The following is a 17172-nucleotide window of genomic DNA, read 5'->3' on the forward strand; positions in this document are numbered from 1 at the left end:
TCAGGTAAAATCATGGTCTTTTGATCTTTACCTGTTAGAAAGAGTTTAAGCACTCTGTCCATTACTGCACACTTCAACCTAGGAAATAGATGGAAAAACATAGAGGAAGTTGAAACAAACTGAGTTCAGTCGCAGCTGGTGAGTTTCATTCTAAGCCATTCCCAACCCAATTCAGTTTGCATCTCAGTGACATGGAGTGCTTGCTTTTATTTTTAAGTATATTCTATAGGACACTGTAATGCAGGTGAAAACCAAACTTCTTCCAAGTTGGTACAGAAGCAACCACCAAAGCAGTACTAAGCAATCTAAGTTGAATTATCTCTATCTACAGAACAAATAGGAAGATGGCAGTTTATTTATTGTTCCTAATTGTGAGTTGACATATAAATCACATAATAATGTTAAAGACTAGCATTATTTTACTTAGGAAGTATCAAAGTTAAACATTTTATTCTGTTTAGGTAGACTTGTGACTTTTAAAGCCTTTACATAAAGTGCATACAGAAGGTTTTCAGACCCTTTCAAGTTAGTGACTTTTTCTTATGTACCAGACACATCTTAAAATGGATTCAGCAATTTTTTGTCTCATCAATGTGCACACAATGCTCCACAATGACAAAGCAAAAAAAAAGGTTTTGGAATGTTTCATAAATAAATTAAAAATTAAAAAAAATATTGCAATTACTTAATTTGCAGACTCGTTGTTCAAACAGTTGCAGATGAGCATTGTTGTATCCTACTTCTTACAGTGATCCTTGAAATACTGCTACAAATTCAGTGGTGTCTACCTGTGTCTATATGCCTTCACCTCTTGGCAGAGTCTACACCTGTGCGTATACCTGTAGGTAACTATATACGATCTCTCAGTTGATGGTGCATGTTAGATTGAAAACCAAGATAGAGTAAAATGTGCATAGACCTGCAACACAGGACTGCATCAAATCACGGATCTGCAATGCAGCAATGAAAGTGCCTCGATCTTGCTCAAATGCAAAACATTTGGAATCATCAACATTCTTTGTAGATTTGGCAACCCAGCCACAAATGAGTAATTACGGATGAAGGGCTTTTATCATACAATTAACCAAGCACCCAACGGTCAGTATAAATGAGATCTAGAGTTCCTTTGTGGAGATGGCATAACCTTACAGAAAGTTAACTCTTAGTGCACCACTCCACTAATTAGGACTTTTATGGGAGACTGACAAGCTAGAAGGCATTCCTTACTAAAAAGAACATTAGTATATGATTGGAGATTAAAAAAGGGATCTAAAGAACTCTCAGATCAGTAAAAGTAAGATCCTCTGGTTTGATTAAACAAAGATTGAACTATTTTTCCACAATTCCCTGTGATGTGTATGGAGGAAATCAGATAGAGCATCATCTCATTAACACCTTCTCTACAGTCCAACACGGTGATGGCAGCATCCTGCTGTGGGGTGTTTTTCTGCAACAGCGACTGGAACACGAGTTAAGACAGAAGGAAAAAATAGATGCAGAAAATATAGAGCATCTTAGGTGAAAACTTTTTGCAAAATGCCTGAGACCTCAGGCTGAGGTGAAGGTTTAGATTTTGAAAAAGACTGGAGATATTCCACCCAGCAAACCGAGGAGTGGCTTCAGGAAAGCTATAGAAGTGAGAGACCTGTTTTTTGTTAAAAATCACATACCTTTTCTAAAGTGCCATAATACAATAGAGATGCTAGCTAACAAAGCAGAGCTAGTGATCAATGAGCTAAAGATTTTTTAAATTTGGTAAAAATGTTGTATTTTGTTGTATTTGCAGACTTCCAATTTCAAACAGTTAAACATTAAATATATTAACTGATATTCCTAATAAGATTACACAGGAAAAATCTAATTATTCCTTATTGATAACTCATTTAAACCTGAGAGATTACGCTTCACAAGAGTTAATGCAAGCAGAATAAATGAAAAAGCCATTTGTACACTCCCCCCAGTCCATATGTCTAATCATACATCAGTATGTTCAATAATGAGAAACTATGTTAGGAAGGGCACATATATTAGGAAAAACAAAAGACAAAAAAATAGACAAAAAGACAAAAAATGAAAATATTGCTCATAAGAAGAGTTAAATTCCACTAGTTAAAAGAATATTACTTAACCTGTAACCTGTATGCATTGATTTATCCATACTTTTCTTACTATAATATTATCTAGGCCAGTACTTTCAAAAGTAATATAAGCTGTTTGAATATATAAGCATATTCAGAAATGCTTTGTTAGAATGAACTCTTTATCTCATTTTTATGTCAACTTTCATGCACTTTTTCAGATCTTCTGATAATACATTTTTATGAAATTAACCATTTATTTCAGTTTATTTTTTCCTTTTTCTGGACTCCCTTGTAAACCGATTTCAGTACAGTTTGTCTTTATTTCACAAGATATTCTGATAAGCTCTACAAATGTTTCTTTAGAACTTCAGATTACTCTTTCTTATAGAGGAACTCCAGTCTGGATCATTTTACCAACACATCTAAAAAGCTGAAATCATCTCTTCAGGTTCAACAGAAGATCAAAACTCATTTCCTCTTAACCTAAAGTAGATCATCTGTATATCAATTTAATGTGGCTTTTGTGTGTCTTTTTTCTTATTCCTTACAGTTTAATTTTTCTCACTTTTTTCTTTCTTTCTTTAAAGTGTTTTATTGTTGTATTTTTTCAACACAATGTATTGGTTGCTAGTTGTATTTTCCCTCATATATATATATATATATATATATATATATATATATATATATACACACACACACACACAGTACACATATTAAATAAATACATTTCCAACAGAAAGCTGCACTGAGTTTGTGGGGTAATTACCAAAACAAAGATCTGAGGCTGTCACTGCTGCACAAGGTGCTTTAACCAAGTGCTAAGGATAGGGACTGAATACTTATGCTAAATAGATATTTGTTTTTATTTGAAAATAAAGTTATAAAACATCCAAGAACTTGTTTTTGCATTGTGACTTTGGACTTTGTGTCTAGATTTATGAGCAAAAAAATTGTGTTGAAATAATTTAAAGATGAATGCGAAACATACCAATATTAGTAACTATGGTGTGTTCCCTTGCCCAGTACAGAACAGCTGTAAAAGCTCACTTGCATAAAATCTAAATGAATCTTGCCTTGAGTTTCTTATTTGCCTAGTGTGGTTTTCATGTTCCTGTTTTGGGGGATTAGCATCAGTCAACAGCATTAGCTTAGACTAGGTTTTAGGAATTCCTCATTACTGTTGGTTTTTAGTTACCTTTTAGTTATGTTAGCTGAGCCATGTGGGCTTCTGTTTTTGTTGTTTTTCTGTTAATAAGCAGAATCCCCCTGCTATAGTGTCCACAGAAAATCTCATCAGATCCTTTATCACATATGCAGGGAAATTGCTTTTTGTAGCTCTAAATAGTAAAACCAGTTTTTGGTTTATATATAGATATATATACTTGCACAAATGCACTACTTCTGCATTTTAATGTATGAAATATCATTCTTCTTATTAGTATTTTTATATTATTATTATTATAGTAGTGTTTTTTGTTGTGTTGATGTTTCTTACCTTCCTTCCTGTAGACACCACACGCGCTGGCAAATAAATACCAGTCCTTTGGTCATGTTCTTTATAGAAAACACTAACGAAAGCCATTTCTGACTTCCTGATTTGAACACACTCTCATATTTCTGACTTCCTCTTTCCTTCAATTAAACATTATCACCTCAGGAGACTTCATTTTATCTTTGACATTTAATCTCTGCATGACCATATTAGTGCCAGTTTCTGTCATGCTGCAATTCATTTTTTTTAATGTAAAAATGTCTTACATCAAAAAAATATTCACAGAAAATCTGTTTTGAGACACCAGTGTCCAGCTGTCCATAGCAGAAAACAATAGAACACTGAAGCCATGTGATAAAAGCACAGAAAAGATGAGCCAGTAAGTATCGGAAGTCTTAAAGCAGTGGAAAAGGTCTACAACGATGATCTCACGAAAGAGAAACTTCTGCCTTACAGTAACTCTGCCTTTTTGGAAAGGAGTTTCCTGTCATTCAGGAAGAACTCAGTCAGAAAGGATTACATCACAGCACAGCCAGAGTGAGTTGTATAGCCCCATATAAAATTTAAAAGATTATCCAAGATGAAATTTAGTTAAGTTGTATTCTTGCCAGGATATGGAGCTGTGGTTTAGATTTGATGGTATGGGGTAGTGTAACCAGGAAAACAGAAACATATTTGGCACCACAATTTAAGAGAAACACTAGTACCAAGGAGACATTTCAGACAAGGTACTCTGAACAGCATCAGTTTCAAACTAGCAAGACATAATTCAACAGTCCAGTCAACATTGTATCATTGGTACAGAAGAAGGGCCACAGAATGCCATTTCTGCTCAAAACAGCAACTGTCTGATGTGAACACTATAAAAAAAAAAGCAGAAATGAAATTGAACTGCTCATTTTAAGAACAAATGGAAAATGAAGGGGGAGACCAAAATGACACACGACGAAGGCAACACATCTAAGCAAACTAAGAAAAAAGACAAACTGCTGAAATCAAACATACCATATACAAATTCACCATTTTCAAATATTTACCACAATTAAATTTTTAACTAAATAAGGACTGAAGAGAGAAACATGGCAGTCCATGCTGTGCACATCTCCACTCACCCCCGGGTCTACTGCCCAAGTCCATGTCAGGTGCGACATACATAGTTTCAAGTTTTCAAGTTTCAAGTTTGTCACATACATAGTCATACACAGTATAACTCGCAGTGAAATGGTTTGAGAGTGCTCTGTCCAAACTGAGGAAAAAGAAAACAGGGGTGTATTGGGAAATTTTTTTATATATATATATACACACACACACACACACACATACATACACACACACGCTTTTCCAATATTGTTCAATTTCCAGCTTTGGTGGGTCTGTTCTTAGGCTCTTAGCCTGCCACAGAGAGTACACTTGGCTTGTGGGAGAAGCTGTTTATTCTCCTGGCTTTTACTTTTCTCTACCTCTTCAGGTGGGCAGCCAGAGCTGGTAATATTTGCTTGGCAGTCTCCAAGGCCTTATTTATGGACAGCTTGTTATACCTCTCAGGTAGCTTCAAGTATCTTACACCTTTCTGCAGTTCTGATAGCTGGCTAACATCCCTCTGTGTTGCACTCATCTTTCCAACAACCTTCTCCAAGGGAGATACAGAAAGAGAAAAAAGACCAGAAGTTTGCCATCCATCCTAACCTTGCAACAGTAAAGTTCAACAGAAATTGATGTAAGATCAGGCAGAGTTAGAGCTCAAAATTGCCAGAGTCAAAAAACCTCAATTCTATTTCTGAACATTTTGGGTTGAAGAGTACTGAAGAAATGGACAGCTGAGGCCATCAAGATATTTGCAGAGTATCATTCGTTCAGGTAGATATTGGACATGTCATCCTAAGAAACAAACAATCAAACAAAAAACATCATGACTCTGTTCTTAATACATACAAGATAAACTTAATAGTAAACTTAAAATTAATAGATGCATCTGATAAGGGTCAACTGTAAACTACACAGTGCTTTTACTCTCCAGGGTTGAATGTGAGGAACACTAATTTCTTCATTACTAGAGTTCATCAGTTCCAGATATGGGGGGCACCCTGCTCTGAATGTGTGTATTTTCTCTGCCCCAGCCCACCTGATTCAGACTATGAAAGGGCTAATAATTAGATGATGAGTTTAGAAATCAGTTGGAGCAGAGAGAACATGGCAGATGGCCCAGCACTGGAACTGAGAAACCACTACATTACTAACTGTACTAACATTGCATTGTCTTTATTGGACAGTGTGCTGTTGCTACCTCAGGAGCCTGTGAAGTCACCATGGAGTTATTGTAAATATTCCCACCACATGCAGTATTTGCATAGATAATATCAAAGTTGTACAAATGATTGCTCATCATCTGTTGGGTGTTGGTCTGGGTTCCACTTGTCTCTATGTTCTGCCTAAATAAACAAAACAGTGTTCCTTAGAAAAAAACATCAACATATTAAGTATTGTAATAACTTAAAATATATGTACTGTACATATACACAGTTGAAAGATGTTAGAACAATACTTTTGCATGAAGCAATTACTTCTTACATTATTCATTTGCAAATCAAATCGAGGTTAAATGAAAATGTTAATATTCTCTAGTTAAATTAATTTGAAAAGTAAATAGATTAATTCATTTTTGTGTACAGTCTAACTGGAATTAGAGTCTAAAGTGGGCAGGTCAGTGGAGGACTGAGGCCTAGTAGTAGACGATGGAGCAGTAGTGAAGCATCTGAATACATTCAGTAGATTAATCAAGAGACAATTAATTTAACTGTTTAAATAAGATTTGTTTATAATCTGATGAATTCGGTTGTTTTTCACATTATTTACAGTGTCTAAGTTCATATTTGTAGATTTTTTAATGATCAAAATGACAGAAAACTATGAATATTCAGAAAAGTTTTCCTTGAAGGGGCAGATTCCTCTGGGTGTTTTTGTATTCAAATATACAACTTGTTTCTGAATTCAACAAATATTCAGATTATTCAAGGAAAAAAATATGGCCATAAAGATTGTATCCACACTATTTCTAGGTAATAAGACTTTTGTCTGACTGAAGTGCATATTTTCCTTTGCTACAGTTCAACCCAGAATGAGTCATTTCCATATTAAAATGATTACAAACATGACTGCAGAGGAGCTTTTGGACTTACCTACACTGGGTTGGGTTCTCTGAACTTGTATTTTTAGCTCCTCCTGAGTTTTCATGTCTGAAATTAAATCAGTATGTACAGATTGAAGAGCAAACAGACTATAAATATGTGAGACAGAAATCTGGTCTATTAAAAAAGAAAAAAGGTAACAATAGACCTTAAAAGGTTTATTGTTCCTTTCTCCTTATATCTACTGTTCCATTAAGGGATGCTGCTGGTTTTAAATTTATCCCAGTACTAAGACACCAGATAAATGTAATTGTGACTGTATAAATGAATCATACAAAACTACCTCTTTTTCAGTCTTCTGTGGACAACTATAACAATTCCAAGGAAGATGAAAACTATGGCAGCCAGAATGAAATAGTAAAATCCAACAGTGCCTGGAAAGAATGGAGGAAATGACTTAAGAACAAGCAGCAATGTCCTTCTGCGGTTTCCCCTACACACAAGTGAGAAGTATCCAGGACCTTGTGCCAGCTGTGGAAAGCCAGACATCTGGTAAGTGTCATTGCCCAAGTAGTTTGCTGCCTCACAAGTTACAAAGTGGCCCGGTGGCCCTGTCATCACTGACACTGTGGTCCTTCCCGTACAGTTATTTGTCATGTTGAAGTGAGGAAGGAGAGCACTTCTTCCATCAACAGTCCAGGAGATGCTGGCGTTTGGCTCCGCCTCCACCCAGCACATGCAGTGCAGAGATCCTTCCCTCTCCCAGCAGGCTGAGTCTGGCAGGACGGTGGGAGGGACTGAGACACGGAGACAAAGTCATCAGCAACACAATCGCAAAATCTTAACAAAGATCACGGTCAACAAACAGTTCACTTGACCAAGACTGACTTTTTTATGAATGCTTGATTGATTATGGACATGCACATCTTATCTCTCGAAGATATAAATCAACCCTCCCATGATTAAAACATGTGCAGTAATTCTAACACAGTATATGAGAGTAGATTGAGCAGGTCCATGTGTATAATCATCTCTTACCATGAGTCATTCCAAAGTACGTAAAATAGAGCAATAATTCCCTGAGACTGAGGTGTCAGACTACAATTCAGAACAGACACATCAATTTAGGGATTTCTTCCCCATAACATACCTGATGTACAAAATAAAGGAATTGATATTGAGATTTTATTGAATCTATTGTGTTAAATAATCTAAAGAATATATCAGTGTAATAATGTGGCCTGTAAGAACTGTTGTTTGACAGCCTTTGCTCAACAGGTAAATGCACCAGCTACTCACAATGGACATTCAGAGACAGTTGGTCTGATTCACCCAGTCCGATGGAGTTATGGGCAATGCAGGAGATTTTCATATCTCGTCTGACATCTTGAAGCAATAAACTTCTTGTCTTGTGCTTAATGGTGCTATTCATTTGGATGATGCGCCACTCATAGCTAGTCACTACTACATGTTAATGAGATGTTACCACCCTCAACCACAGGCTTTGTTCCACTGGTATTTATGTTCACATTTGTTGGGGCATCTGCAGAAATGAATTTAATATAAACTATATATATTCATAAAGCCTTATTTCATATAGTCCACAAACTAGATTATGCAAGGATACAATACAGAGTTTCTCTCAATTAGAGTTTAGCAGTTCATTTGATGGTTTGAAATGCTCTGGCATTCTTTGTTGCATTTTTAATGTGGTTTTATTTTTAACGATGAATTAAATTTATTCTCATCTATCCCCCTACCACCAAACCTGATATTTAATTTACATTTTTCAAAACGTTTAGATAATATAAAATGAGGAAAACATTAGCGTAGTCTTTACTCACATAAGATGTTAAGTGCATCACCAGTCGCAGTGTTTCCATCTGACATTCTCCTGCATGTGAGCCTTTTACCATGGTCTCGACGGCTGGCATTGAACTGAGCGTGTGCCACAGAAACCCACAAGCCGCCCGAGTCCTGTGTAGTGGTCACCTCATTAGAAACAGAAGGAGTGCCGGACTGTGCATTTGGCTGAGAAAAGCGTTCCTTCCACTTGTGTGCTTTCTACAGAAATGCGAGTCTCTGAAGGTGCCACTGTATGAAAAACACAAATGTTAAAATCAGTGGTCAATATGATTACCTGGGCCAAAGTCATAATTATTTTCATAATTATTTATTAAATTTACTTAATAGGTTTTGAATATTGTTTCTCTTTGTGTACTCACAGACTTTTATCTCTGTGTAGTCTCCATATATGTTGTGAGGATTGATCCATACATACACACTTATTTCTCCATCCTCTTGGCGAACATTGTCAATCTTTAGGCTACAGTTTCCTTGCGTAGCATTTCCCAGGAGTGATGTCCTTCCTCTAAACTGATTTATTATATCTTTGGTGTCATTAGAATACATTGGAGGGTATCCAGAGTGCTGATACTTGTACCAAGTCGCATATGTGTGAGATGTGGTATTGCACGGCACCACCACACAGGTTCCATTGATGGCTGTAACGGATTTTGGCACCTGCACCTTCGAGCATCGACATGAGCAGCTCAGGAGTGAAGCTGGGAGCGAGGACAGAGTGTAGAGTTTATTCAGCTTCACTAGATCAGTGCAGATCTTTTGTGATGGATGGTCTTTGGCTTTCAGCTTTACAGAGGTTGGTTTCAAAGTGGATGAAGCTTAAATTCATGATGACTTAGCATAGAGCACAGAGAATCAGTGCCACAGAATAATTAGATAATGACCAACAAGGTTTAAATAGGAACACTAACGAAGGACAAACAAGGAACAGCTGGAGCTAAAGGGGAGGAGACAGGACACCATAGTAACAGACGATAGTAGGAAAACAAGGAAGTGCTTTAGGTAGCCAGGGAAACGGGGGACACTCCGGCATGCGAGCATGACCATCACATTGACATAGTGTTCTGCAAATATTATGGGAACCTTTTGAGTTTTCTTCTAAAAACACCAGAAAAACTCCGCAAATACAGTAACGTGTCAATGGAATGGCACTATTCAAAGATTCAACAAAAGTTGTTGTTTTTTTATAGTCACAACACTTAGTTTTGAACTGCTCAGTTACACCAAAGTGATAATGAATGTAAAGGACTGCATGTTCTGATAAATAAATATATTAATAAATAATAAAGCCTTCCTTTATAAACTGTCATCCTTCACATATTTATTCAAACCTTACTGGAATATTACTACAAGAATATTCTACTGTAATTTGGCCCCATCTGCCACTCTCAAACCAATCATTAGGAAAAACATCTATTACTGTAGGTACTCCAGGACTATTTTGAAAAGAATAGTCATAATTGGACCACCCTGAGTAAGTTTTCCACCTGTCTCCCATGGGACGCTCATCATCACGTTCACAGACAGGTAAAATCATGGTCTGTTGATCTTTACCTGTTAGAAAGAGTTTAAGCACTCTGTCCATTACTGCGCACTGTAACCTAGAAAAGAGATGGAAAACAAACATGGTGGAAGTGCACTTGCTGCTGGTGATTTTCTCCCAAAGCCATTTTCAACCCAATTCAGTTTGCATCTCAGTGACATGGTGTGCTTGCTTTCATTCTGTAATGAAGCAACCACTAAAACAGTACTAAGCAATCTGAATTGAATAATCTGGCAGTTTATTTATTTTTTTGCAATTATGAGTTGACATGTAAATGACATACTGATAATGTCTAAGGCCAGAACTATTTTACTTATGAAGCATCACACAAGTTAGACATTTTATCCTCTTATTTTGACTTGTGCTTTTGAAAGCATTTATATACAGTGTATGCAAAAAGCTTTCAGACCCTTCCAAGTTATTCATTTTTTCTTGTTCCAGATTCATCTTCAAATGGATTTAACTCACTTTCATCTCATCAATCTACACACAATACTCAACAATGACAAAGCAACGACACACATGAAAGTGACACACAAGCACAGATCTGGGGAAGGATACAGGAACATTTCTGCAGTGCCCAAGAGCTTGGTAGACTCAATCATACTCACATGTAACAAGCAATATTCTTCTGCGATTTGACAACCCAGCAATAAATGAGTTATTTGGGATAAATTGCCATCATCAGACAAATAATGAATTATCAATATAAATGAGATCTAGGGTTCCTTACAGAAGGACAACTATCAGTGCAGCACTCCACTAATTAGGACTTTTATGGCAGTGACCAGGCAGAAGCCACTCCTCACTAAAAAGCACATAAGAGGCTGCTTGGAGTTTATAAAAACGCAAAGATGAGTTAGGCCGGAGGGGAAGTCGGATGCAGAAAATATAGAGTGATCCAAGGTGAAAACCTTTTGCAAAATGCTCAAGATCTCAGGCTGGGGCGAAGGTTTATATTTTGGAAAAGACATCAACTGAAAACATTCCACCCAGAAAACCCAGGAGTGGCTTCAGGAAAGCTGTGAAATCCCTGGAGCGGCCCAGTCAGTGTCCAAACATCAACCCTATAGAGCGTCTCTGGAGAGCTGCAAATGGCTGTACACCAACAATTCTTGTTCTTTCTATGGAAGTGACAGTGACACAATCTAGTATAGGTGTTGTGATCAATAAGCATAATCATATTTTATTTAGTAAAAATGTCAGTGTATGTATAGAGTTCCAATTTTAAATAGTTATATATTTAAAAGACTTAACTGATGTTCTTAATAAAATTACATAGGAAAAATCAAATGATCCCTTATTGATCTGTGGTTTGAAGCTGTTAAATTATCTCTCAATATTAAAGAGTTCATAAATGATTTTGAGTACTAAAATTGAAAAGGCATCGATATACTTCCACCAGTCCGTATGTCTAATCCTACATTAACACAATGCAGGTCCACTATACTAAATTTCTTGGTATATTCATTGATGAGAAACTATGCTAGGAAGGGCACATTTACTTAATATCAGAGAAAATAGAAAATATTAGTGTTATGGTAAGAGATCAATTCCTCTTGTTAGAACATTTACTTAACCTATATTGTGTATTCATTTATACATACTTCTCATACTGTAATATTATATAGGCCAGTGCTTTCTACAGTAATATAAACTGTTTACATATTCTTCAGAAATGCTTTGTTAAAATTATCGATTAGCTAATTATATAAACTTTCACCAACTTTTTCAAAACCTCTGGCTGTAAATGTTTATTAACTTAACCCAATATTTCAGTTTATTTTCTCCTATTAATAGTCTTCTAGACTCCATTTCAAACAGGTTTCAGTACAGCTTGTGAAATCAGTTTATGTCTGGTTTATAAATGTAATGTTTTAAAATTACTTCATTGTTAGATATATTGATAGATTCATTTTTATTATATTTTTGGTAATTCCATGGCTTGCCACAACTGCATAACTTCTGTAAAGCATTTAAGCTGCATTTTAGTGTATGAAATGAATTATTATTATTATGGTTTCTTACCTTCCTCTGCTGTAGACACCACACTCACTGGCAAGTAAAGAACTGTCCTTTAATCATTTTCTTTATATAAAAACACAACCAAAGATATTTTTGACATCCTGATTTGAACACACACTCTCATAGTTCTGGCTTCCTGTTTCCTTGAATTGAACTCTATTAGCATCTGTTATCTTCACACTTGACACCACTGACACTTGATTGCCATAGTGTTGCCACTTTCTGTCATGCTGCAGTTATATGCACTGTGCATAAAGCAAGTAGTTCTTAATACAAACTTCAAGACAATGGCAGTGTTACACAGGAAATAGATCAGTTCGCCTCTTTGCATTTAAAGGTACTGGTGTTTGTGGTTTTGCAGGCATATATATCCACACCACTTAATTTATCACTGCCCTTTTATCTGGGCATTGCGATGTATAAAGCCCCCTCGGCTAAAACACCTCTGAAATAATTTTTTCCACAAAAATATCAAAATGTCACCAACTTTCCTTTCAACACATTATTTACAAGCAATTATGCTTGGTGACTTAGTGATCTAGAAATATTTATCATTAAGAAAATTAATTAAGAAAAAATGTTTTTGATCTCATATACTAATTTTGATCTTAGATTATATCATGAGATGATGATATAGAATTCCTGGGACTGAAATATATATATAACTACCTCACTCCAGTAAAGTTTGACTACTGCACATATCCAGAACACATGAAAACATTTCATTTTAAACATCTTATATTCTGTGAAGTGTTCTGTGAGCAACATCATACTGTTTGTTTCATCATCTGTATGTTTGCATTATGTGCCAGAAAATATTAGTGAAAGTCTGAGTCCACCGAGGAATATCTATGTTCTTTGAAATGTCTAAATCCTATTCCTTGTGTGGAGTAGGTGTGGTATCATTGAGTGGGTAAATGTTTTTATGGATTTTGAAAGCAGACCCTTTTTTGGGCTGAGGGCGCGAATGACTTGCGTTAAAGGTGGTGATAGGAAAGGGTTTTGTTTTATGTTAATCTTAGACTTAATGGCATCAGGTTAGGCGAAATGATCGGATCAGGTACAGTAGGGTCAGGTTCACGAACAGACTCAGAAACAGCCAAATCATCAGAAGGATTACACGCGAAAGTGTCTGAACATCACCTAACGTGCATGTCTGAGCACGGGTCAGCATACAAGTCAGGCTCCGAGTCAACAGGGGTTTCCACCACTTCGGGTACAGGGAACGCGATACCACAAGCTATGCCGTTCCCAAGTATAAAGGAAACGCCACTCAATGGCAATTCAGGACGAACAGCTACTTTCTCTTCTGAAAATAGCAACACACTAAACAAAACAAGGGATACGATGGGGCTGGAGCACGACTGGATACTGTAACTCTTGGAGTTAGTGCTATTTAAGTTACACTCCACCCCAGATGAGCAGAGCTTTGGGACCGGTATAGAGAAGCCTGTGAAGCATGCGGTGTAGACGTGAGCCACACTCACTCAGTTTTGTAGTAATCTTGCTGGTTTATTCGCCACGCCACCTAGGCTCGCTGTTGGAGTTTTGTAAACAGCTCATTTGCAAACGTCCAAAGCTCATAACGCGTTACTAAAGAAGTAAATAATGACAAAAGAAGAGCTGGGTCCAGTAATGCCCGTCATGTATAGTACCAACCAAAAACTCCTCTGCGTGGGCTACATGCACACGCCTTTTACGTAAACGCAACTTAAGGAGACGGTACGCAAGTTACTGGCCGTTACAATGCGCGTATTGGAGGAGCCGCCAACTGTTATGAACCTCCGTCCAACTGTTATGAACATCCGTCTAGGCTTGGAGGCCGTACCAGGGAAAAGCAACGATAAATGGCTAACGGAATGGAGAATGCCCCTGGTAAAGAATAACAAAAAGAAACGGAAGTACAAATGGTAGTCTCTTCTTTGGTGTACTAGTGTGTAGTACAGAGGTTAATATTTAGAAACAAGTAAACAAACTGCTGTAATTGCTTCGGAAGTGACCCAGGCCAAAACAACAAACGAGACCCACACGAATGAAAAAAATAAACACACACTATATAATCCTAACAAAAAAGAAACATACAAACGACTACCCTCACTACCTACACATAAACAGAAGCAAAAACCCCCACCCAACAAATTTGGCAGCCAATTCCTACTACCAGTAACCAACACCAAAGTACCATACACAAAACAAAATGATATTGTATAGAATAAAAAAAATATAAATTAAACTTCTCTGACGGTGTATCTGATCTCCAGTTTGAAATGGCAGATGACGTCCCTGACACAGTGGCTGTATCTGGGTGGAGTAGAATCTTTCCATTTAATGGCTAAGCACCAGCTGATATGAAAGTGTATAACACATAACTGCAGCGAAAGCTGAGTATCTAACCTGTGATTATCGATAGTTAGAAAACTTTTTTATTTTATTTTATTTTATTTTTTTACAAATTCAAGGAATACGGCCTAAAAAAAATGTGTTTTTCAGATTCTGTCATAAATGTCATCCGTGTGATGGTGGATAGCAACTCAAGAAACTCGAGTTCAATTATAGGTGATACAAAATGACAAAAGGCTGTGTTGTCGTTGGCTGCAAAAATCCAATGTATAGTGGGAATCCCGTGCGCTAATAGTCCAAAGATCCAAAAATATTTTAAAAATGGACAAAGTTTGTCCAAGTTAAAAGGGCACATTGGAAAGGATCATTCGCTTATTTCGTTAGCAGTAGTTCTTTATCACAACTGTGGGATGTGGAAAGCCACGCTCACACGATAACTTGAGCTACTGCTTTTCTAACAATATGGGAATTTAAAGAAACTTGTTAAAGAGAGGTGTTCATGAGACTCTGTGTGAATGGAAGTAAACAGGGTAAGTGCAATTATTATTATTATTATTTACATTTATATAGCACCTTTCTCATACTCAATTACTTTGCCTATTTTAGATTACATTAGCTAACTAACAGACTTTCGAAGCTTGGTGCCATACTAGGCTAAAACTACTGCATGTAGTTGTATTACGGAGATTTATAGAGTATCTTATGAATTTGAATTCAACAAAGATCGCTTTTACAGCAGTAACAATAACAATAACTGAATGTTTGCGTTTAGATAGCTAGCTATTGTCATTAATAGCTAATTTTCTAATGTTCATTATTTAGCTAGTTAGCTACATTACCCATAATTAACCAGCATTTTTCCAAACACCCAAACACTTGTGTGGTTAACACTTCGTCAGTTTATTTCAGGGTTATGTTTTTTGTTTTTGTTTTTTTTGTCAATGTATGGAGTCAGCACTAGACATTCACTGAAGTCAGCCATGCAAAAGAGAAGGCAATGATAATGCATGCATTTCAAGGCTGTTACATCTCAGTCTAGGCAGGAGTGTCCGAGCGACTGGTGCGTGATATGGCAAACAAAACACAAAGTGAATACGGTGCAGAGCAAATGTATTACAAAGTGTTGGAATAACATACAACTATACAGGGAACTAGTGTTACAACATCAGGAGGGACCAAGGCCAACAAAACAAACAAACAGAGCAGGCTAAAACTGTATATACAAGGCAGCCAACTATTAGAGGCATAACATTAACTCTAAAATCAGGGACAGAATACAAGGTCATACACAGATTTCTCAGTTAGTTGAAAGCAAACAAGCCCAACACCACACAAGTCTCTTACCAGACACAACCCCCCACCCCCCATCTCTATCTGGTGAGCCGGGAAGTTGGCGATTGTTAATAGACAAGATTACATTTTGTAATGGTTTTTACTTTTAGAATCAGTTTTCAGAATAATGGCCAATATAAAGGTTTTTACCAGTTGGAATTCCCAGTTCTGTCTACTGGTTCAGGTTGTTCATTGCTCTCTGGAGTATCTTCTTCCATCTCTAGCTAAAATATAAATGGTTGAATTTTACTATTGATGATATTCAGTCCACCACATTGTCACTGCAGATTCATAATCTTCATCGAATTAAAAAAATGTCTTCGGAATCTGAAGAACCAGCACTGGAAAATTCGCAGTCCAAGTCAGTCATAATGGTGTTTGTGCGTGGCTTTTTTCACCGATGTCCACCAATGACTTCATTCGGAAACGTTCTGGAATTTCCAGTGCAACATCGGGTTTTTCTGTCAAAATTTACTTGAATTTGTCATTTTTAAAGTGAACAAATTTTCATTTTAATTCACATATACATTTTTGCAGTAGCTAAGATAATGTGAAATCTTCAGGGAGGTCCATTTGGTACTTAGACTTTAAACAAGATCATACTCCTGGCAAAGAGAGAGCAGAAGGTGAGCATAACAGTTCCCCCTTACAAAGATGGGTGCCTGTTGGAGCCACACCAAACAATGCAGTGAGAGATGATGGCTCTACTTCCTTATGAAATATCCTAGAAAAGGTCTCGAATATGGTTTGCCAGAATGTACTGAAATGATAATTGGGTACATTTACATTTTACAAAGATCAGCTACAGCAATAGTTACCTGTGAGGGGAAAAAAAATTATTTTGTCAGTGAGTTTTGTGATCTTCACACATGGTTTTATAACTTCAAATAAATGTCATATTTTGATAGAGGGAGGAATATTAGATTGTCACTATTAGAGTCCCAAACTGTATTACAATCCAGAACAGTTCATTAGTTGTGAACAGAAATCATGAAAAAAAAAAAAGCTGATTCATCTTTGTTAGGGCCGTAAATACTGGTAAAAAAAAAAAAAAAGTTTTTGATTGTTGTATTATTAATAACAAACAATGACCCTCTGGGTCTGTGATTGTCGGGTTATGGATTACAATAGAACAATTCATGTTGTAATACTGATTTGGCAATATTGTAAGTGCTTATGGTCATGCCAGTAAAGCTAACTGAACTGAACTAAGGGGTCATCTTTACTAACTACAAACTTGTAACCCCCCCCCACCTTTAAAAAAATAAATAAATAAATAAAAAATTTTAAGAGTTAAAGGATGCAAAGTAAATTATTTTTTCAAATTTTGAAGTTCAAAGTCTGTGAGATGTTTTACATTTATAGCATTTA

At 36.5% G+C, this 17172-nt stretch overlaps 1 long non-coding RNA gene across 4 annotated transcripts; it reads right to left on the reverse strand.

Moving 5' to 3' along the window:
* Nucleotides 1-31: 31 nt before the first annotated feature.
* Nucleotides 32-7182, reverse strand: LOC145646156 (uncharacterized). 4 transcript variants are annotated; one of them, XR_014116171.1, is made up of 5 exons: nt 7042-7182; nt 6750-6806; nt 5858-6002; nt 3577-5451; nt 2859-3418 (listed from the first exon to the last, which is right to left on the reverse strand). It is a non-coding gene; the product is annotated as an uncharacterized LOC145646156 (long non-coding RNA). The 4 variants fall into 4 exon arrangements; XR_014116148.1 differs by lacking the exons at nt 2859-3418; nt 7042-7182 and adding an exon at nt 32-78 and having other exon boundaries at nt 6750-6919; XR_014116146.1 differs by lacking the exon at nt 7042-7182 and having other exon boundaries at nt 6750-6919.
* Between the last annotated feature and the right edge of the window lie 9990 nt (nt 7183-17172).

The sequence above is a fragment of the Electrophorus electricus genome, chromosome 1, assembly GCF_041902795.1.
Source record: "Electrophorus electricus isolate QZ-2024a chromosome 1, ASM4190279v1, whole genome shotgun sequence".
Taxonomy (NCBI): Eukaryota; Metazoa; Chordata; class Actinopteri; order Gymnotiformes; family Gymnotidae; genus Electrophorus; species Electrophorus electricus.